Source organism: Hyla sarda, unplaced genomic scaffold, assembly GCF_029499605.1.
Source record: "Hyla sarda isolate aHylSar1 unplaced genomic scaffold, aHylSar1.hap1 scaffold_369, whole genome shotgun sequence".
In the NCBI taxonomy this organism is placed as follows: domain Eukaryota; kingdom Metazoa; phylum Chordata; class Amphibia; order Anura; family Hylidae; genus Hyla; species Hyla sarda.
The window spans coordinates 25,421-46,226 of record NW_026610388.1 but is presented as its reverse complement, the minus strand read 5'-3'; the positions used below and the strand labels follow the sequence as shown (position 1 = coordinate 46,226).

Sequence of the window (20,806 nt, the reverse complement as noted above, 5' to 3'; positions counted from 1 at the left end):
ACATAAAAAGCGACTGTTCAGCGACAGACAAGTCGCATCGGCTGAAAGTAGGCCAGAATGTCAGTCCATGTTGGAGCAGGTTTAGATACAGTCTAAAGTATAGATCTCAAAGTCTGTGCACAGAATTTAGCAAGGGCCTCGCACCTTCTGATGCATCAGGTAGGTGCACAATAGCATAGCCTAACCCTCTGTACTTTGGTCTATATTGATGCGGGACATAGACAGCCAGCTGATGACCAATCCATTAGTGCAATGGATGGCTGGAAGCATTTGTCTTTGCCTTTGCAATACCACAGAAGCAATGCATGGTCAATGTACAGCAATGACACACCTGTGTGAACAGCCAGGAGACCCCCCCCCCCCCCATGTTATGTTACATAGTTACATAGTTAGTACGGTCGAAAAAAGACATATGTCCATCAAGTTCAACCAGGGAATTAAGGGGTAGGGGTGTGGCGCGATATTGGGGAAGGGATGAGATTTTATATTTCTTCATAAGCATTAATCTTATTTTGTCAATTAGGAACATTCAGCACCCACCCGCTATCAAGGCAGCTGCCTATCATGTCATGCCCTACCTGCACAGGTGTGCTGGCTACTCAAATGATCCAATTAAGGAGGCCATTTAGTCAGCAGCAGCAGAAGTCCTGTGCCTGGACGCTCCAACAGCGGCCAGACACAAGCAGAAGGAAGCAGAAGCAGCAGAAGCAGCAGCAGCACCACCTTTTGTTTTTTGGCTGCAGCAGCAGCAAGGCCCACAGGGCTGGCTAGCTGGCTAGCCAGCAAGCAGGTAGCAATGAAAGTAGGAATCTTTCTTTTTAACCCTGTAAGGGGGTGGTGCACTGTACCCGAAGATACTGCCATATCGGGTCAATGCATAGGGCGACGGAAGCAAGCTTCGAAATCGGCCCCCGTTCTCAAAAATCCATTTAATATATGGTCCCCAGATAGGGGACGTATCAGATATTAAACTGATAAGAACAGATACTACACTTGATCTTAGCCAAAAGGCCGAGAAGCGATAACCGTGAAAGGGGCGGGCCCAACAAGGTGCCCTTCATGGGCACTATCACTGCTTGCTGTCAGGGAGGCTGCCAGACAATTTTCCATGCACACTCTGGGCTGGGGGGCAGTCAACCACCAGTACACACAGCAGAACCTAAACCCATACCATTATTGCTAAGCAGCAAGACAGGGGCCCATTGCACTCCCACGGGGCCTTTTTAAATGCAATCCATAACCCGGATTTGCCAGGAACCCTTCTTACTCCTCCTACTTGCATGTGACACTGGGCTTAGGATCTGCATAGGAAACACACACACAAGCACACACCTACCTTTGTTGCCTGCAGATGCCTCCTTGGCTGTCCCCAAACGGTATCAAACCAACACCCACGGGAAGCTGTAAGCATAGAGGACATGCCTGCACCCCATTGGACTTACCTGTGTGGGTTAAACCCGGGTTATTTGACAACCTATGGCGGTGATGGTTCTGCTCAGGCAGAGCAGTGCTGATGCTCCTCATAAAGCTGTCGCTGCTGTGAAGGTTCTAGGTGACATCACAAATCCCTATGGTTACATACACAACAAAGCTGGGTTGTTGTTGTTTACACTCTGCAAGGCCTGTGGAAGTGAGTGACATCATAGCACTGTAGTTCTGAGGGTTCTAGATGGATGCAACAATCTCCTGTTGCTTCTATGAAGGCCATAATAGACGACATCACCAAACAGCTCCATAGTCACATACACAGCAAAGGAGAGATGTTGTTTACACCTAGTGATGTCAGTGGTATTGAGTGACATCACAGCACAGTGCTAAGGCTCCTGGGCCTGGACACAGCAGCGGCTGCAATATCTCAACGGAGAATACGTTTATATATATGTGTGTGTGTGCGCGTATATATATATATATATATATATATATATATATATATATATATATATTTCTCCGCCGAAATCACTTTTAAACCCATTTCCACCTTTTTTTCCCTTCTCTTCCTCTTACTTTTTTTTCACGTTTTTTTACGTTTTTCTCCTTTTCGCCTCTTTTCTGGGCGTATTATTCTTCTTTTTCTTCTTTTTTTTCGTCTAATGCATACCCCATCAGTGCAGCAATGCTTATTCAATACCGCCAGCAGATGGAGACACTGGGGGATAATTTTCTAAGGATTTATACTGATTTTTCCTGTCTGAATTTGTCGCACAGAAAGTTGCAGGCCAAATATGTGTGACATTTCTGCGACTTTAGCTTCTAGAGCATTTTTACAACATTATACATAGGTGCTGAATACATAAAAAGCGACTGTTCAGCGACAGACAAGTCGCATCGGCTGAAAGTAGGCCAGAATGTCAGTCCATGTTGGAGCAGGTTTAGATACAGTCTAAAGTATAGATCTCAAAGTCTGTGCACAGAATTTAGCAAGGGCCTCGCACCTTCTGATGCATCAGGTAGGTGCACAATAGCATAGCCTAACCCTCTGTACTTTGGTCTATATTGATGCGGGACATAGACAGCCAGCTGATGACCAATCCATTAGTGCAATGGATGGCTGGAAGCATTTGTCTTTGCCTTTGCAATACCACAGAAGCAATGCATGGTCAATGTACAGCAATGACACACCTGTGTGAACAGCCAGGAGACCCCCCCCCCCCCATGTTATGTTACATAGTTACATAGTTAGTACGGTCGAAAAAAGACATATGTCCATCAAGTTCAACCAGGGAATTAAGGGGTAGGGGTGTGGCGCGATATTGGGGAAGGGATGAGATTTTATATTTCTTCATAAGCATTAATCTTATTTTGTCAATTAGGAACATTCAGCACCCACCCGCTATCAAGGCAGCTGCCTATCATGTCATGCCCTACCTGCACAGGTGTGCTGGCTACTCAAATGATCCAATTAAGGAGGCCATTTAGTCAGCAGCAGCAGAAGTCCTGTGCCTGGACGCTCCAACAGCGGCCAGACACAAGCAGAAGCAGAAGCAGCAGAAGCAGCAGCAGCACCACCTTTTGTTTTTTGGCTGCAGCAGCAGCAAGGCCCACAGGGCTGGCTAGCTGGCTAGCCAGCAAGCAGGTAGCAATGAAAGTAGGAATCTTTCTTTTTAACCCTGTAAGGGGGTGGTGCACTGTACCCGAAGATACTGCCATATCGGGTCAATGCATAGGGCGACGGAAGCAAGCTTCGAAATCGGCCCCCGTTCTCAAAAATCCATTTAATATATGGTCCCCAGATAGGGGACGTATCAGATATTAAACTGATAAGAACAGATACTACACTTGATCTTAGCCAAAAGGCCGAGAAGCGATAACCGTGAAAGGGGCGGGCCCAACAAGGTGCCCTTCATGGGCACTATCACTGCTTGCTGTCAGGGAGGCTGCCAGACAATTTTCCATGCACACTCTGGGCTGGGGGGCAGTCAACCACCAGTACACACAGCAGAACCTAAACCCATACCATTATTGCTAAGCAGCAAGACAGGGGCCCATTGCACTCCCACGGGGCCTTTTTAAATGCAATCCATAACCCGGATTTGCCAGGAACCCTTCTTACTCCTCCTACTTGCATGTGACACTGGGCTTAGGATCTGCATAGGAAACACACACACAAGCACACACCTACCTTTGTTGCCTGCAGATGCCTCCTTGGCTGTCCCCAAACGGTATCAAACCAACACCCACGGGAAGCTGTAAGCATAGAGGACATGCCTGCACCCCATTGGACTTACCTGTGTGGGTTAAACCCGGGTTATTTGACAACCTATGGCGGTGATGGTTCTGCTCAGGCAGAGCAGTGCTGATGCTCCTCATAAAGCTGTCGCTGCTGTGAAGGTTCTAGGTGACATCACAAATCCCTATGGTTACATACACAACAAAGCTGGGTTGTTGTTGTTTACAGTCTGCAAGGCCTGTGGAAGTGAGTGACATCATAGCACTGTAGTTCTGAGGGTTCTAGATGGATGCAACAATCTCCTGTTGCTTCTATGAAGGCCATAATAGACGACATCACCAAACAGCTCCATAGTCACATACACAGCAAAGGAGAGATGTTGTTTACACCTAGTGATGTCAGTGGTATTGAGTGACATCACAGCACAGTGCTAAGGCTCCTGGGCCTGGACACAGCAGCGGCTGCAATATCTCAACGGAGAATACGTTTATATATATGTGTGTGTGTGCGCGTATATATATATATATATATATATATATATATATATATATATATTTCTCCGCCGAAATCACTTTTAAACCCATTTCCACCTTTTTTTCCCTTCTCTTCCTCTTACTTTTTTTTCACGTTTTTTTACGTTTTTCTCCTTTTCGCCTCTTTTCTGGGCGTATTATTCTTCTTTTTCTTCTTTTTTTTTCGTCTAATGCATACCCCATCAGTGCAGCAATGCTTATTCAATACCGCCAGCAGATGGAGACACTGGGGGATAATTTTCTAAGGATTTATACTGATTTTTCCTGTCTGAATTTGTCGCACAGAAAGTTGCAGGCCAAATATGTGTGACATTTCTGCGACTTTAGCTTCTAGAGCATTTTTACAACATTATACATAGGTGCTGAATACATAAAAAGCGACTGTTCAGCGACAGACAAGTCGCATCGGCTGAAAGTAGGCCAGAATGTCAGTCCATGTTGGAGCAGGTTTAGATACAGTCTAAAGTATAGATCTCAAAGTCTGTGCACAGAATTTAGCAAGGGCCTCGCACCTTCTGATGCATCAGGTAGGTGCACAATAGCATAGCCTAACCCTCTGTACTTTGGTCTATATTGATGCGGGACATAGACAGCCAGCTGATGACCAATCCATTAGTGCAATGGATGGCTGGAAGCATTTGTCTTTGCCTTTGCAATACCACAGAAGCAATGCATGGTCAATGTACAGCAATGACACACCTGTGTGAACAGCCAGGAGACCCCCCCCCCCCCCCCATGTTATGTTACATAGTTACATAGTTAGTACGGTCGAAAAAAGACATATGTCCATCAAGTTCAACCAGGGAATTAAGGGGTAGGGGTGTGGCGCGATATTGGGGAAGGGATGAGATTTTATATTTCTTCATAAGCATTAATCTTATTTTGTCAATTAGGAACATTCAGCACCCACCCGCTATCAAGGCAGCTGCCTATCATGTCATGCCCTACCTGCACAGGTGTGCTGGCTACTCAAATGATCCAATTAAGGAGGCCATTTAGTCAGCAGCAGCAGAAGTCCTGTGCCTGGACGCTCCAACAGCGGCCAGACACAAGCAGAAGCAGAAGCAGCAGAAGCAGCAGCAGCACCACCACCTTTTGTTTTTTGGCTGCAGCAGCAGCAAGGCCCACAGGGCTGGCTAGCTGGCTAGCCAGCAAGCAGGTAGCAATGAAAGTAGGAATCTTTCTTTTTAACCCTGTAAGGGGGTGGTGCACTGTACCCGAAGATACTGCCATATCGGGTCAATGCATAGGGCGACGGAAGCAAGCTTCGAAATCGGCCCCCGTTCTCAAAAATCCATTTAATATATGGTCCCCAGATAGGGGACGTATCAGATATTAAACTGATAAGAACAGATACTACACTTGATCTTAGCCAAAAGGCCGAGAAGCGATAACCGTGAAAGGGGCGGGCCCAACAAGGTGCCCTTCATGGGCACTATCACTGCTTGCTGTCAGGGAGGCTGCCAGACAATTTTCCATGCACACTCTGGGCTGGGGGGCAGTCAACCACCAGTACACACAGCAGAACCTAAACCCATACCATTATTGCTAAGCAGCAAGACAGGGGCCCATTGCACTCCCACGGGGCCTTTTTAAATGCAATCCATAACCCGGATTTGCCAGGAACCCTTCTTACTCCTCCTACTTGCATGTGACACTGGGCTTAGGATCTGCATAGGAAACACACACACAAGCACACACCTACCTTTGTTGCCTGCAGATGCCTCCTTGGCTGTCCCCAAACGGTATCAAACCAACACCCACGGGAAGCTGTAAGCATAGAGGACATGCCTGCACCCCATTGGACTTACCTGTGTGGGTTAAACCCGGGTTATTTGACAACCTATGGCGGTGATGGTTCTGCTCAGGCAGAGCAGTGCTGATGCTCCTCATAAAGCTGTCGCTGCTGTGAAGGTTCTAGGTGACATCACAAATCCCTATGGTTACATACACAACAAAGCTGGGTTGTTGTTGTTTACACTCTGCAAGGCCTGTGGAAGTGAGTGACATCATAGCACTGTAGTTCTGAGGGTTCTAGATGGATGCAACAATCTCCTGTTGCTTCTATGAAGGCCATAATAGACGACATCACCAAACAGCTCCATAGTCACATACACAGCAAAGGAGAGATGTTGTTTACACCTAGTGATGTCAGCGGTATTGAGTGACATCACAGCACAGTGCTAAGGCTCCTGGGCCTGGACACAGCAGCGGCTGCAATATCTCAACGGAGAATACGTTTATATATATGTGTGTGTGTGCGCGTATATATATATATATATATATATATATATATATATATATATATATATATTTCTCCGCCGAAATCACTTTTAAACCCATTTCCACCTTTTTTCCCTTCTCTTCCTCTTACTTTTTTTTCACGTTTTTTTACGTTTTTCTCCTTTTCGCCTCTTTTCTGGGCGTATTATTCTTCTTTTTCTTCTTTTTTTTCGTCTAATGCATACCCCATCAGTGCAGCAATGCTTATTCAATACCGCCAGCAGATGGAGACACTGGGGGATAATTTTCTAAGGATTTATACTGATTTTTCCTGTCTGAATTTGTCGCACAGAAAGTTGCAGGCCAAATATGTGTGACATTTCTGCGACTTTAGCTTCTAGAGCATTTTTACAACATTATACATAGGTGCTGAATACATAAAAAGCGACTGTTCAGCGACAGACAAGTCGCATCGGCTGAAAGTAGGCCAGAATGTCAGTCCATGTTGGAGCAGGTTTAGATACAGTCTAAAGTATAGATCTCAAAGTCTGTGCACAGAATTTAGCAAGGGCCTCGCACCTTCTGATGCATCAGGTAGGTGCACAATAGCATAGCCTAACCCTCTGTACTTTGGTCTATATTGATGCGGGACATAGACAGCCAGCTGATGACCAATCCATTAGTGCAATGGATGGCTGGAAGCATTTGTCTTTGCCTTTGCAATACCACAGAAGCAATGCATGGTCAATGTACAGCAATGACACACCTGTGTGAACAGCCAGGAGACCCCCCCCCCCCCATGTTATGTTACATAGTTACATAGTTAGTACGGTCGAAAAAAGACATATGTCCATCAAGTTCAACCAGGGAATTAAGGGGTAGGGGTGTGGCGCGATATTGGGGAAGGGATGAGATTTTATATTTCTTCATAAGCATTAATCTTATTTTGTCAATTAGGAACATTCAGCACCCACCCGCTATCAAGGCAGCTGCCTATCATGTCATGCCCTACCTGCACAGGTGTGCTGGCTACTCAAATGATCCAATTAAGGAGGCCATTTAGTCAGCAGCAGCAGAAGTCCTGTGCCTGGACGCTCCAACAGCGGCCAGACACAAGCAGAAGCAGAAGCAGCAGAAGCAGCAGCAGCACCACCACCTTTTGTTTTTTGGCTGCAGCAGCAGCAAGGCCCACAGGGCTGGCTAGCTGGCTAGCCAGCAAGCAGGTAGCAATGAAAGTAGGAATCTTTCTTTTTAACCCTGTAAGGGGGTGGTGCACTGTACCCGAAGATACTGCCATATCGGGTCAATGCATAGGGCGACGGAAGCAAGCTTCGAAATCGGCCCCCGTTCTCAAAAATCCATTTAATATATGGTCCCCAGATAGGGGACGTATCAGATATTAAACTGATAAGAACAGATACTACACTTGATCTTAGCCAAAAGGCCGAGAAGCGATAACCGTGAAAGGGGCGGGCCCAACAAGGTGCCCTTCATGGGCACTATCACTGCTTGCTGTCAGGGAGGCTGCCAGACAATTTTCCATGCACACTCTGGGCTGGGGGGCAGTCAACCACCAGTACACACAGCAGAACCTAAACCCATACCATTATTGCTAAGCAGCAAGACAGGGGCCCATTGCACTCCCACGGGGCCTTTTTAAATGCAATCCATAACCCGGATTTGCCAGGAACCCTTCTTACTCCTCCTACTTGCATGTGACACTGGGCTTAGGATCTGCATAGGAAACACACACACAAGCACACACCTACCTTTGTTGCCTGCAGATGCCTCCTTGGCTGTCCCCAAACGGTATCAAACCAACACCCACGGGAAGCTGTAAGCATAGAGGACATGCCTGCACCCCATTGGACTTACCTGTGTGGGTTAAACCCGGGTTATTTGACAACCTATGGCGGTGATGGTTCTGCTCAGGCAGAGCAGTGCTGATGCTCCTCATAAAGCTGTCGCTGCTGTGAAGGTTCTAGGTGACATCACAAATCCCTATGGTTACATACACAACAAAGCTGGGTTGTTGTTGTTTACACTCTGCAAGGCCTGTGGAAGTGAGTGACATCATAGCACTGTAGTTCTGAGGGTTCTAGATGGATGCAACAATCTCCTGTTGCTTCTATGAAGGCCATAATAGACGACATCACCAAACAGCTCCATAGTCACATACACAGCAAAGGAGAGATGTTGTTTACACCTAGTGATGTCAGTGGTATTGAGTGACATCACAGCACAGTGCTAAGGCTCCTGGGCCTGGACACAGCAGCGGCTGCAATATCTCAACGGAGAATACGTTTATATATATGTGTGTGTGTGCGCGTATATATATATATATATATATATATATATATATATATATATATATATTTCTCCGCCGAAATCACTTTTAAACCCATTTCCACCTTTTTTCCCTTCTCTTCCTCTTACTTTTTTTTCACGTTTTTTTACGTTTTTCTCCTTTTCGCCTCTTTTCTGGGCGTATTATTCTTCTTTTTCTTCTTTTTTTTCGTCTAATGCATACCCCATCAGTGCAGCAATGCTTATTCAATACCGCCAGCAGATGGAGACACTGGGGGATAATTTTCTAAGGATTTATACTGATTTTTCCTGTCTGAATTTGTCGCACAGAAAGTTGCAGGCCAAATATGTGTGACATTTCTGCGACTTTAGCTTCTAGAGCATTTTTACAACATTATACATAGGTGCTGAATACATAAAAAGCGACTGTTCAGCGACAGACAAGTCGCATCGGCTGAAAGTAGGCCAGAATGTCAGTCCATGTTGGAGCAGGTTTAGATACAGTCTAAAGTATAGATCTCAAAGTCTGTGCACAGAATTTAGCAAGGGCCTCGCACCTTCTGATGCATCAGGTAGGTGCACAATAGCATAGCCTAACCCTCTGTACTTTGGTCTATATTGATGCGGGACATAGACAGCCAGCTGATGACCAATCCATTAGTGCAATGGATGGCTGGAAGCATTTGTCTTTGCCTTTGCAATACCACAGAAGCAATGCATGGTCAATGTACAGCAATGACACACCTGTGTGAACAGCCAGGAGACCCCCCCCCCCCCCCCCATGTTATGTTACATAGTTACATAGTTAGTACGGTCGAAAAAAGACATATGTCCATCAAGTTCAACCAGGGAATTAAGGGGTAGGGGTGTGGCGCGATATTGGGGAAGGGATGAGATTTTATATTTCTTCATAAGCATTAATCTTATTTTGTCAATTAGGAACATTCAGCACCCACCCGCTATCAAGGCAGCTGCCTATCATGTCATGCCCTACCTGCACAGGTGTGCTGGCTACTCAAATGATCCAATTAAGGAGGCCATTTAGTCAGCAGCAGCAGAAGTCCTGTGCCTGGACGCTCCAACAGCGGCCAGACACAAGCAGAAGCAGAAGCAGCAGAAGCAGCAGCAGCACCACCTTTTGTTTTTTGGCTGCAGCAGCAGCAAGGCCCACAGGGCTGGCTAGCTGGCTAGCCAGCAAGCAGGTAGCAATGAAAGTAGGAATCTTTCTTTTTAACCCTGTAAGGGGGTGGTGCACTGTACCCGAAGATACTGCCATATCGGGTCAATGCATAGGGCGACGGAAGCAAGCTTCGAAATCGGCCCCCGTTCTCAAAAATCCATTTAATATATGGTCCCCAGATAGGGGACGTATCAGATATTAAACTGATAAGAACAGATACTACACTTGATCTTAGCCAAAAGGCCGAGAAGCGATAACCGTGAAAGGGGCGGGCCCAACAAGGTGCCCTTCATGGGCACTATCACTGCTTGCTGTCAGGGAGGCTGCCAGACAATTTTCCATGCACACTCTGGGCTGGGGGGCAGTCAACCACCAGTACACACAGCAGAACCTAAACCCATACCATTATTGCTAAGCAGCAAGACAGGGGCCCATTGCACTCCCACGGGGCCTTTTTAAATGCAATCCATAACCCGGATTTGCCAGGAACCCTTCTTACCCTTCTTACTCCTCCTACTTGCATGTGACACTGGGCTTAGGATCTGCATAGGAAACACACACACAAGCACACACCTACCTTTGTTGCCTGCAGATGCCTCCTTGGCTGTCCCCAAACGGTATCAAACCAACACCCACGGGAAGCTGTAAGCATAGAGGACATGCCTGCACCCCATTGGACTTACCTGTGTGGGTTAAACCCGGGTTATTTGACAACCTATGGCGGTGATGGTTCTGCTCAGGCAGAGCAGTGCTGATGCTCCTCATAAAGCTGTCGCTGCTGTGAAGGTTCTAGGTGACATCACAAATCCCTATGGTTACATACACAACAAAGCTGGGTTGTTGTTGTTTACACTCTGCAAGGCCTGTGGAAGTGAGTGACATCATAGCACTGTAGTTCTGAGGGTTCTAGATGGATGCAACAATCTCCTGTTGCTTCTATGAAGGCCATAATAGACGACATCACCAAACAGCTCCATAGTCACATACACAGCAAAGGAGAGATGTTGTTTACACCTAGTGATGTCAGTGGTATTGAGTGACATCACAGCACAGTGCTAAGGCTCCTGGGCCTGGACACAGCAGCGGCTGCAATATCTCAACGGAGAATACGTTTATATATATGTGTGTGTGTGCGCGTATATATATATATATATATATATATATATATATATATATATATTTCTCCGCCGAAATCACTTTTAAACCCATTTCCACCTTTTTTTCCCTTCTCTTCCTCTTACTTTTTTTTCACGTTTTTTTACGTTTTTCTCCTTTTCGCCTCTTTTCTGGGCGTATTATTCTTCTTTTTTTTCGTCTAATGCATACCCCATCAGTGCAGCAATGCTTATTCAATACCGCCAGCAGATGGAGACACTGGGGGATAATTTTCTAAGGATTTATACTGATTTTTCCTGTCTGAATTTGTCGCACAGAAAGTTGCAGGCCAAATATGTGTGACATTTCTGCGACTTTAGCTTCTAGAGCATTTTTACAACATTATACATAGGTGCTGAATACATAAAAAGCGACTGTTCAGCGACAGACAAGTCGCATCGGCTGAAAGTAGGCCAGAATGTCAGTCCATGTTGGAGCAGGTTTAGATACAGTCTAAAGTATAGATCTCAAAGTCTGTGCACAGAATTTAGCAAGGGCCTCGCACCTTCTGATGCATCAGGTAGGTGCACAATAGCATAGCCTAACCCTCTGTACTTTGGTCTATATTGATGCGGGACATAGACAGCCAGCTGATGACCAATCCATTAGTGCAATGGATGGCTGGAAGCATTTGTCTTTGCCTTTGCAATACCACAGAAGCAATGCATGGTCAATGTACAGCAATGACACACCTGTGTGAACAGCCAGGAGACCCCCCCCCCCCCCCATGTTATGTTACATAGTTACATAGTTAGTACGGTCGAAAAAAGACATATGTCCATCAAGTTCAACCAGGGAATTAAGGGGTAGGGGTGTGGTGCGATATTGGGGAAGGGATGAGATTTTATATTTCTTCATAAGCATTAATCTTATTTTGTCAATTAGGAACATTCAGCACCCACCCGCTATCAAGGCAGCTGCCTATCATGTCATGCCCTACCTGCACAGGTGTGCTGGCTACTCAAATGATCCAATTAAGGAGGCCATTTAGTCAGCAGCAGCAGAAGTCCTGTGCCTGGACGCTCCAACAGCGGCCAGACACAAGCAGAAGCAGAAGCAGCAGAAGCACCACCTTTTGTTTTTTGGCTGCAGCAGCAGCAAGGCCCACAGGGCTGGCTAGCTGGCTAGCCAGCAAGCAGGTAGCAATGAAAGTAGGAACCTTTCTTTTTAACCCTGTAAGGGGGTGGTGCACTGTACCCGAAGATACTGCCATATCGGGTCAATGCATAGGGCGACGGAAGCAAGCTTCGAAATCGGCCCCCGTTCTCAAAAATCCATTTAATATATGGTCCCCAGATAGGGGACGTATCAGATATTAAACTGATAAGAACAGATACTACACTTGATCTTAGCCAAAAGGCCGAGAAGCGATAACCGTGAAAGGGGCGGGCCCAACAAGGTGCCCTTCATGGGCACTATCACTGCTTGCTGTCAGGGAGGCTGCCAGACAATTTTCCATGCACACTCTGGGCTGGGGGGCAGTCAACCACCAGTACACACAGCAGAACCTAAACCCATACCATTATTGCTAAGCAGCAAGACAGGGGCCCATTGCACTCCCACGGGGCCTTTTTAAATGCAATCCATAACCCGGATTTGCCAGGAACCCTTCTTACTCCTCCTACTTGCATGTGACACTGGGCTTAGGATCTGCATAGGAAACACACACACAAGCACACACCTACCTTTGTTGCCTGCAGATGCCTCCTTGGCTGTCCCCAAACGGTATCAAGCAACACCCACGGGAAGCTGTAAGCATAGAGGACATGCCTGCACCCCATTGGACTTACCTGTGTGGGTTAAACCCGGGTTATTTGACAACCTATGGCGGTGATGGTTCTGCTCAGGCAGAGCAGTGCTGATGCTCCTCATAAAGCTGTCGCTGCTGTGAAGGTTCTAGGTGACATCACAAATCCCTATGGTTACATACACAACAAAGCTGGGTTGTTGTTGTTTACACTCTGCAAGGCCTGTGGAAGTGAGTGACATCATAGCACTGTAGTTCTGAGGGTTCTAGATGGATGCAACAATCTCCTGTTGCTTCTATGAAGGCCATAATAGACGACATCACCAAACAGCTCCATAGTCACATACACAGCAAAGGAGAGATGTTGTTTACACCTAGTGATGTCAGTGGTATTGAGTGACATCACAGCACAGTGCTAAGGCTCCTGGGCCTGGACACAGCAGCGGCTGCAATATCTCAACGGAGAATACGTTTATATATATGTGTGTGTGTGCGCGTATAAATATATATATATATATATATATATATATATATATATATATATATATATATTTCTCCGCCGAAATCACTTTTAAACCCATTTCCACCTTTTTTTCCCTTCTCTTCCTCTTACTTTTTTTTCACGTTTTTTTACGTTTTTCTCCTTTTCGCCTCTTTTCTGGGCGTATTATTCTTCTTTTTCTTCTTTTTTTTCGTCTAATGCATACCCCATCAGTGCAGCAATGCTTATTCAATACCGCCAGCAGATGGAGACACTGGGGGATAATTTTCTAAGGATTTATACTGATTTTTCCTGTCTGAATTTGTCGCACAGAAAGTTGCAGGCCAAATATGTGTGACATTTCTGCGACTTTAGCTTCTAGAGCATTTTTACAACATTATACATAGGTGCTGAATACATAAAAAGCGACTGTTCAGCGACAGACAAGTCGCATCGGCTGAAAGTAGGCCAGAATGTCAGTCCATGTTGGAGCAGGTTTAGATACAGTCTAAAGTATAGATCTCAAAGTCTGTGCACAGAATTTAGCAAGGGCCTCGCACCTTCTGATGCATCAGGTAGGTGCACAATAGCATAGCCTAACCCTCTGTACTTTGGTCTATATTGATGCGGGACATAGACAGCCAGCTGATGACCAATCCATTAGTGCAATGGATGGCTGGAAGCATTTGTCTTTGCCTTTGCAATACCACAGAAGCAATGCATGGTCAATGTACAGCAATGACACACCTGTGTGAACAGCCAGGAGACCCCCCCCCCCCCCCATGTTATGTTACATAGTTACATAGTTAGTACGGTCGAAAAAAGACATATGTCCATCAAGTTCAACCAGGGAATTAAGGGGTAGGGGTGTGGCACGATATTGGGGAAGGGATGAGATTTTATATTTCTTCATAAGCATTAATCTTATTTTGTCAATTAGGAACATTCAGCACCCACCCGCTATCAAGGCAGCTGCCTATCATGTCATGCCCTACCTGCACAGGTGTGCTGGCTACTCAAATGATCCAATTAAGGAGGCCATTTAGTCAGCAGCAGCAGAAGTCCTGTGCCTGGACGCTCCAACAGCGGCCAGACACAAGCAGAAGCAGAAGCAGCAGAAGCAGCAGCAGCACCACCTTTTGTTTTTTGGCTGCAGCAGCAGCAAGGCCCACAGGGCTGGCTAGCTGGCTAGCCAGAAAGCAGGTAGCAATGAAAGTAGGAATCTTTCTTTTTAACCCTGTAAGGGGGTGGTGCACTGTACCCGAAGATACTGCCATATCGGGTCAATGCATAGGGCGACGGAAGCAAGCTTCGAAATCGGCCCCCGTTCTCAAAAATCCATTTAATATATGGTCCCCAGATAGGGGACGTATCAGATATTAAACTGATAAGAACAGATACTACACTTGATCTTAGCCAAAAGGCCGAGAAGCGATAACCGTGAAAGGGGCGGGCCCAACAAGGTGCCCTTCATGGGCACTATCACTGCTTGCTGTCAGGGAGGCTGCCAGACAATTTTCCATGCACACTCTGGGCTGGGGGGCAGTCAACCACCAGTACACACAGCAGAACCTAAACCCATACCATTATTGCTAAGCAGCAAGACAGGGGCCCATTGCACTCCCACGGGGCCTTTTTAAATGCAATCCATAACCCGGATTTGCCAGGAACCCTTCTTACTCCTCCTACTTGCATGTGACACTGGGCTTAGGATCTGCATAGGGAAAACACACACACAAGCACACACCTACCTTTGTTGCCTGCAGATGCCTCCTTGGCTGTCCCCAAACGGTATCAAACCAACACCCACGGGAATCTGTAAGCATAGAGGACATGCCTGCACCCCATTGGACTTACCTGTGTGGGTTAAACCCGGGTTATTTGACAACCTATGGCGGTGATGGTTCTGCTCAGGCAGAGCAGTGCTGATGCTCCTCATAAAGCTGTCGCTGCTGTGAAGGTTCTAGGTGACATCACAAATCCCTATGGTTACATACACAACAAAGCTGGGTTGTTGTTGTTTACACTCTGCAAGGCCTGTGGAAGTGAGTGACATCATAGCACTGTAGTTCTGAGGGTTCTAGATGGATGCAACAATCTCCTGTTGCTTCTATGAAGGCCATAATAGACGACATCACCAAACAGCTCCATAGTCACATACACAGCAAAGGAGAGATGTTGTTTACACCTAGTGATGTCAGTGGTATTGAGTGACATCACAGCACAGTGCTAAGGCTCCTGGGCCTGGACACAGCAGCGGCTGCAATATCTCAACGGAGAATACGTTTATATATATGTGTGTGTGTGCGCGTATATATATATATATATATATATATATATATATATATATTTCTCCGCCGAAATCACTTTTAAACCCATTTCCACCTTTTTTTCCCTTCTCTTCCTCTTACTTTTTTTTCACGTTTTTTTACGTTTTTCTCCTTTTCGCCTCTTTTCTGGGCGTATTATTCTTCTTTTTCTTCTTTTTTTTCGTCTAATGCATACCCCATCAGTGCAGCAATGCTTATTCAATACCGCCAGCAGATGGAGACACTGGGGGATAATTTTCTAAGGATTTATACTGATTTTTCCTGTCTGAATTTGTCGCACAGAAAGTTGCAGGCCAAATATGTGTGACATTTCTGCGACTTTAGCTTCTAGAGCATTTTTACAACATTATACATAGGTGCTGAATACATAAAAAGCGACTGTTCAGCGACAGACAAGTCGCATCGGCTGAAAGTAGGCCAGAATGTCAGTCCATGTTGGAGCAGGTTTAGATACAGTCTAAAGTATAGATCTCAAAGTCTGTGCACAGAATTTAGCAAGGGCCTCGCACCTTCTGATGCATCAGGTAGGTGCACAATAGCATAGCCTAACCCTCTGTACTTTGGTCTATATTGATGCGGGACATAGACAGCCAGCTGATGACCAATCCATTAGTGCAATGGATGGCTGGAAGCATTTGTCTTTGCCTTTGCAATACCACAGAAGCAATGCATGGTCAATGTACAGCAATGACACACCTGTGTGAACAGCCAGGAGACCCCCCCATGTTATGTTACATAGTTACATAGTTAGTACGGTCGAAAAAAGACATATGTCCATCAAGTTCAACCAGGGAATTAAGGGGTAGGGGTGTGGCGCGATATTGGGGAAGGGATGAGATTTTATATTTCTTCATAAGCATTAATCTTATTTTGTCAATTAGGAACATTCAGCACCCACCCGCTATCAAGGCAGCTGCCTATCATGTCATGCCCTACCTGCACAGGTGTGCTGGCTACTCAAATGATCCAATTAAGGAGGCCATTTAGTCAGCAGCAGCAGAAGTCCTGTGCCTGGACGCTCCAACAGCGGCCAGACACAAGCAGAAGCAGAAGCAGCAGAAGCAGCAGCAGCACCACCTTTTGTTTTTTGGCTGCAGCAGCAGCAAGGCCCACAGGGCTGGCTAGCTGGCTAGCCAGCAAGCAGGTAGCAATGAAAGTAGGAATCTTTCTTTTTAACCCTGTAAGGGGGTGGTGCACTGTACCCGAAGATACTGCCATATCGGGTCAATGCATAGGGCGACGGAAGCAAGCTTCGAAATCGGCCCCCGTTCTCAAAAATCCATTTAATATATGGTCCCCAGATAGGGGACGTATCAGATATTAAACTGATAAGAACAGATACTACACTTGATCTTAGCCAAAAGGCCGAGAAGCGATAACCGTGAAAGGGGCGGGCCCAACAAGGTGCCCTTCATGGGCACTATCACTGCTTGCTGTCAGGGAGGCTGCCAGACAATTTTCCATGCACACTCTGGGCTGGGGGGCAGTCAACCACCAGTACACACAGCAGAACCTAAACCCATACCATTATTGCTAAGCAGCAAGACAGGGGCCCATTGCACTCCCACGGGGCCTTTTTAAATGCAATCCATAACCCGGATTTGCCAGGAACCCTTCTTACTCCTCCTACTTGCATGTGACACTGGGCTTAGGATCTGCATAGGAAACACACACACAAGCACACACCTACCTTTGTTGCCTGCAGATGCCTCCTTGGCTGTCCCCAAACGGTATCAAACCAACACCCACGGGAAGCTGTAAGCATAGAGGACATGCCTGCACCCCATTGGACTTACCTGTGTGGGTTAAACCCGGGTTATTTGACAACCTATGGCGGTGATGGTTCTGCTCAGGCAGAGCAGTGCTGATGCTCCTCATAAAGCTGTCGCTGCTGTGAAGGTTCTAGGTGACATCACAAATCCCTATGGTTACATACACAACAAAGCTGGGTTGTTGTTGTTTACACTCTGCAAGGCCTGTGGAAGTGAGTGACATCATAGCACTGTAGTTCTGAGGGTTCTAGATGGATGCAACAATCTCCTGTTGCTTCTATGAAGGCCATAATAGACGACATCACCAAACAGCTCCATAGTCACATACACAGCAAAGGAGAGATGTTGTTTACACCTAGTGATGTCAGTGGTATTGAGTGACATCACAGCACAGTGCTAAGGCTCCTGGGCCTGGACACAGCAGCGGCTGCAATATCTCAACGGAGAATACGTTTATATATATGTGTGTGTGTGCGCGTATATATATATATATATATATATATATATATATATATATATATATTTCTCCGCCGAAATCACTTTTAAACCCATTTCCACCTTTTTTTCCCTTCTCTTCCTCTTACTTTTTTTTCACGTTTTTTTACGTTTTTCTCCTTTTCGCCTCTTTTCTGGGCGTATTATTCTTCTTTTTCTTCTTTTTTTTCGTCTAATGCATACCCCATCAGTGCAGCAATGCTTATTCAATACCGCCAGCAGATGGAGACACTGGGGGATAATTTTCTAAGGATTTATACTGATTTTTCCTGTCTGAATTTGTCGCACAGAAAGTTGCAGGCCAAATATGTGTGACATTTCTGCGACTTTAGCTTCTAGAGCATTTTTACAACATTATACATAGGTGCTGAATACATAAAAAGCGACTGTTCAGCGACAGACAAGTCGCATCGGCTGAAAGTAGGCCAGAATGTCAGTCCATGTTGGAGCAGGTTTAGATACAGTCTAAAGTATAGATCTCAAAGTCTGTGCACAGAATTTAGCAAGGGCCTCGCACCTTCTGATGCATCAGGTAGGTGCACAATAGCATAGCCTAACCCTCTGTACTTTGGTCTATATTGATGCGGGACATAGACAGCCAGCTGATGACCAATCCATTAGTGCAATGGATGGCTGGAAGCATTTGTCTTTGCCTTTGCAATACCACAGAAGCAATGCATGGTCAATGTACAGCAATGACACACCTGTGTGAACAGCCAGGAGACCCCCCCCCCCCCCATGTTATGTTACATAGTTACATAGTTAGTACGGTCGAAAAAAGACATATGTCCATCAAGTTCAACCAGGGAATTAAGGGGTAGGGGTGTGGCGCGATATTGGGGAAGGGATGAGATTTTATATTTCTTCATAAGCATTAATCTTATTTTGTCAATTAGGAACATTCAGCACCCACCCGCTATCAAGGCAGCTGCCTATCATGTCATGCCCTACCTGCACAGGTGTGCTGGCTACTCAAATGATCCAATTAAGGAGGCCATTTAGTCAGCAGCAGCAGAAGTCCTGTGCCTGGACGCTCCAACAGCGGCCAGACACAAGCAGAAGCAGAAGCAGCAGAAGCAGCAGCAGCACCACCTTTTGTTTTTTGGCTGCAGCAGCAGCAAGGCCCACAAAGCTGGCTAGCTGGCTAGCCAGCAAGCAGGTAGCAATGAAAGTAGGAATCTTTCTTTTTAACCCTGTAAGGGGGTGGTGCACTGTACCCGAAGATACTGCCATATCGGGTCAATGCATAGGGCGACGGAAGCAAGCTTCGAAATCGGCCCCCGTTCTCAAAAATCCATTTAATATATGGTCCCCAGATAGGGGACGTATCAGATATTAAACTGATAAGAACAGATACTACACTTGATCTTAGCCAAAAGGCCGAGAAGCGATAACCGTGAAAGGGGCGGGCCCAACAAGGTGCCCTTCATGGGCACTATCACTGCTTGCTGTCAGGGAGGCTGCCAGACAATTTTCCATGCACACTATGGGCTGGGGGGCAGTCAACCACCAGTACACACAGCAGAACCTAAACCCATACCATTATTGCTAAGCAGCAAGACAGGGGCCCATTGCACTCCCACGGGGCCTTTTTAAATGCAATCCATAACCCGGATTTGCCAGGAACCCTTCTTACTCCTCCTACTTGCATGTGACACTGGGCTTAGGATCTGCATAGGAAACACACACACAAGCACACACCTACCTTTGTTGCCTGCAGATGCCTCCTTGGCTGTCCCCAAACGGTATCAAACCAACACCCACGGGAAGCTGTAAGCATAGAGGACATGCCTGCACCCCATTGGACTTACCTGTGTGGGTTAAACCCGGGTTATTTGACAACCTATGGCGGTGATGGTTCTGCTCAGGCAGAGCAGTGCTGATGCTCCTCATAAAGCTGTCGCTGCTGTGAAGGTTCTAGGTGACATCACAAATCCCTATGGTTACATACACAACAAAGCTGGGTTGTTGTTGTTTACACTCTGCAAGGCCTGTGGAAGTGAGTGACATCATAGCACTGTAGTTCTGAGGGTTCTAGATGGATGCAACAATCTCCTGTTGCTTCTATGAAGGCCATAATAGACGACATCACCAAACAGCTCCATAGTCACATACACAGCAAAGGAGAGATGTTGTTTACACCTAGTGATGTCAGTGGTATTGAGTGACATCACAGCACAGTGCTAAGGCTCCTGGGCCTGGACACAGCAGCGGCTGCAATATCTCAACGGAGAATACGTTTATATATATGTGTGTGTGTGCGCGTATATATATATATATATATATATATATATATATATATATATATATATTTCTCCGCCGAAATCACTTTTAAACCCATTTCCACCTTTTTTTCCCTTCTCTTCCTCTTACTTTTTTTTCACGTTTTTTTACGTTTTTCTCCTTTTCGCCTCTTTTCTGGGCGTATTCTTCTTCTTTTTCTTCTTTTTTTTCGTCTAATGCATACCCCATCAGTGCAGCAATGCTTATTCAATACCGCCAGCAGATGGAGACACTGGGGGATCATTTTCTAAGGATTTATACTGATTTTTCCTGTCTGAATTTGTCGCACAGAAAGTTGCAGGCCAAATATGTGTGACATTTCTGCGACTTTAGCTTCTAGAGCATTTTTACAACATTATACATAGGTGCTGAATACATAAAAAGCGACTGTTCAGCGACAGACAAGTCGCATCGGCTGAAAGTAGGCCAGAATGTCAGTCCATGTTGGAGCAGGTTTAGATACAGTCTAAAGTATAGATCTCAAAGTCTGTGCACAGAATTTAGCAAGGGCCTCGCACCTTCTGATGCATCAGGTAGGTGCACAATAGCATAGCCTAACCCTCTGTACTTTGGTCTATATTGATGCGGGACATAGACAGCCAGCTGATGACCAATCCATTAGTGCAATGGATG

At 46.0% G+C, this 20,806-nt stretch overlaps 9 non-coding genes across 9 annotated transcripts; all 9 read right to left on the bottom strand.

Moving 5' to 3' along the window:
* Positions 1-832: 832 nt before the first annotated feature.
* LOC130332139 (U2 spliceosomal RNA) lies at positions 833-1,023 on the bottom strand. Its single transcript, XR_008874876.1, has one exon. It is a non-coding gene; the product is annotated as a U2 spliceosomal RNA (small nuclear RNA).
* A 2,092-nt stretch (positions 1,024-3,115) lies between these two features.
* LOC130332137 (U2 spliceosomal RNA) lies at positions 3,116-3,306 on the bottom strand. The gene has a single exon (XR_008874874.1). It is a non-coding gene; the product is annotated as a U2 spliceosomal RNA (small nuclear RNA).
* Positions 3,307-5,401: 2,095 nt separating this feature from the next.
* On the bottom strand, positions 5,402-5,592 carry LOC130332136 (U2 spliceosomal RNA). Its single transcript, XR_008874873.1, has one exon. It is a non-coding gene; the product is annotated as a U2 spliceosomal RNA (small nuclear RNA).
* A 2,096-nt stretch (positions 5,593-7,688) lies between these two features.
* On the bottom strand, positions 7,689-7,879 carry LOC130332135 (U2 spliceosomal RNA). The gene has a single exon (XR_008874872.1). It is a non-coding gene; the product is annotated as a U2 spliceosomal RNA (small nuclear RNA).
* Positions 7,880-9,974: 2,095 nt separating this feature from the next.
* On the bottom strand, positions 9,975-10,165 carry LOC130332126 (U2 spliceosomal RNA). The gene has a single exon (XR_008874871.1). It is a non-coding gene; the product is annotated as a U2 spliceosomal RNA (small nuclear RNA).
* A 2,081-nt stretch (positions 10,166-12,246) lies between these two features.
* On the bottom strand, positions 12,247-12,437 carry LOC130332113 (U2 spliceosomal RNA). The gene has a single exon (XR_008874863.1). It is a non-coding gene; the product is annotated as a U2 spliceosomal RNA (small nuclear RNA).
* Positions 12,438-14,538: 2,101 nt separating this feature from the next.
* On the bottom strand, positions 14,539-14,729 carry LOC130332101 (U2 spliceosomal RNA). The gene has a single exon (XR_008874852.1). It is a non-coding gene; the product is annotated as a U2 spliceosomal RNA (small nuclear RNA).
* A 2,080-nt stretch (positions 14,730-16,809) lies between these two features.
* LOC130332089 (U2 spliceosomal RNA) lies at positions 16,810-17,000 on the bottom strand. The gene has a single exon (XR_008874841.1). It is a non-coding gene; the product is annotated as a U2 spliceosomal RNA (small nuclear RNA).
* Positions 17,001-19,091: 2,091 nt separating this feature from the next.
* On the bottom strand, positions 19,092-19,282 carry LOC130332077 (U2 spliceosomal RNA). Its single transcript, XR_008874830.1, has one exon. It is a non-coding gene; the product is annotated as a U2 spliceosomal RNA (small nuclear RNA).
* Positions 19,283-20,806: the final 1,524 nt, after the last annotated feature.